Source organism: Limulus polyphemus, unplaced genomic scaffold, assembly GCF_000517525.1.
Source record: "Limulus polyphemus unplaced genomic scaffold, Limulus_polyphemus-2.1.2 Scaffold3643, whole genome shotgun sequence".
Classification (NCBI taxonomy): Eukaryota; Metazoa; Arthropoda; class Merostomata; order Xiphosura; family Limulidae; genus Limulus; species Limulus polyphemus.
In genome coordinates this window covers 59,908-62,543 of record NW_013669253.1, presented here as the reverse complement: position 1 = coordinate 62,543, position 2,636 = coordinate 59,908, and positions in this window count along the sequence as shown.

The window sequence follows — 2,636 nt, the reverse complement described above, 5'->3', positions numbered from 1 at the left end:
TTAAAATATACTAAATTATAAAAATACAATCGGCTGTATGAAAACAATAGATGAAATAAAGACTTTTCAGCGGTTCGTTAAATGTGGTAGTAACATTATCCTCCTATAGAAACACGTAATATAGAAATGGGAAATACAAACATAAGTTGAGACAGGTTAAAATCTGTGTGCAATCCCATCCACCTATAAAAACACCGTCTGCCTTTGTGAAACACACACACTATACGCCTATAGAACCTTAGTAAAACCACCCGCCTTTGTAAAACATATGTAAGTGAGAACTGTAAAGTAGCATGTGTAAAATGAAATATTTTGTCAAGAACAATAAAAATCATAGTTCTATAGATAGAGAAAAATAGTATATTTAATCTGGAAAGTCAAATTAGTGAAACAGTAAGATTGTCTTTAAAATAATGGTTTTAATTGTACGTTTAGGACACAATTTAATCTAAACAGTGATGATGTAACTCATGTTGAGACACTCTGTGATGAGCTCATCATCCTATTTAACTATTCGTTTATAGAAACATCATCTGCCGTAGCAGCAGTAACTTTAGTAATACATTTTGCTAAGTAATACCAACTGCCTATACAACCTTAGTATCACAATCCACCTAGTAACACCATCCGTCTTTGTAATACAAATAAATTTACAATTGACAATTACAATAAAATGAAATAATTTCTCAAAAACCTTTTTATTTTTATGCTAAACCAATATAAAATACAAATAGTAGTTGTTCCTGCAATTAAATATAGACATTCATCCCAAGTTGAGACACCCTACAATGAGTTTGCCATTTTCAACCTACACAAATATTAACCTCAGTAACACTGTCCGCCTTGTAAAACGTATTTAATGGTTTACTTATTTAGCAAAGCTGTAATTGTAATAAAACTGTCAGTACTGATAACTGTAAAAACATTATTATACAAACTAGATTAAAATAACCAAGAACTTATTGCTTTAATGTAGTAACATAAATAACAGATCGTGGACTAGAAATGAGACTGAGTTTCTTTTTTCATCATTATTATGATTATAGTTTTCTTTTACTTATTCTACTTAAATTAATTTATATACAGCAACACATTTTATCTAATAACCTCCAGTACATAGGTCGAGTATGTTATATTAAAATTGATTTTGGAGTCTCATGACGTCATAACAATCTATGATGTCTTGTCTGATCATGCCTTGTTTGAAGACCATGCATTTTGACAATAAGTCTGTAGCGTAGTTGTCATTGCAAAAGGCTTCGTTGCAAAATTATCATGGTCAAAACACCTAATTGCTCCCTCAGTGCTTTCCATATTCCAATTAGTGTACTAGGACGCAGGTTTCAAAGTGCCCGTTTCAACTGTCCGATCGCTCAGACATAGACACTGCAACTAGCGAATTGATCGGTATGTCTTCGTATTATTTTCGCGTACATAAGTCTACAAGTTTTCGAGATACGCGCGCGGAATCACAGATAGACACACATACATATAGGGGTGAGGGTAAGTCATTCTTGATTATGTTGATTACTCTTTCTCGGGTAACGTGCCGTTGACCTTTGTGTTCGTGGGTACTTAACTAGTACCCATGTTGCAGATATATTTATGGATTGAAGAGTGGGGGCAATCAAATCAACAAATTTTACTATATTAATAGTTCATTACTAAATTCTTGTCTAAACTGTTCTCACCGGTGGCTCAGCGGTAAGTACGAAGGCTTATAATGCTAAAAATCAGATTTCGTTACCCACGGTGGGCATACCGCAGATAGCGTATTTTGTAGTTTTCGGCTAAAAAACATAACAACATCTAAACTGTTGTCATACTACATTTTTAAATACAGAAATAAGCTAGTTATGCCTAATATGATGGGGTGCCGGAATGAAAGAATTGAGAATGCTATCCTAAGTAAAAGTTCCAGATTTACCACTTAGTTGAAGGCAATATGAGGGTCGCGGGTTCGAATCCCCCTCCCACCAAATATGCTCACTCTTTCAGCCGTGGGGCGCTATAATGTGACGGTCAATCCCACTATTCGTTGCTAAAAGAGTAGCCCAAGATGTGGCGGTGGATGGTGATGACTAGCTGCCTTCCCTCTAGTTTTACACTGCTAAAGTAGGGACGGTTTGTGCAGATAGTCCTCGTGTAGCTTTGCACGAAATTCACAACAAACAAACAAACTTAGTTAAAGTATTAGGTCGTCAAGAAATTAATGTCGCTTTTTTAGAAGGAAAAATCCGAACAACTTATATATCAAAACATTTATTAAATGAAATAGTCTCCAATCTTATCGATGATGCTTTTCCATCTTACAATCAGGTTGTTAATGCCCTGATTAAAGAAATCAATTGACTTTGAAGCAAAAAACATGTCGATGTCCTCTTTAACACCTTCCTCATTTGCATACGTTTTCCCAATAAGATGGTATAGCAGTGAACGAAAACTATGGTAATCTGATGGTCCATATCTGGAGAATATGGTAGGTGGGGGAGAATTTCCCAACCCAACTCCATAATATTGTGTTGCGTCAAACGTGACACATGTGGACGTGTATTGTCGCGGAGAAGAAGAACACCTTTCTGATTGACGAGTGAAGGGTGTTTCTGATGCAGGGCTTGATTTAAACGTTCCAGTTG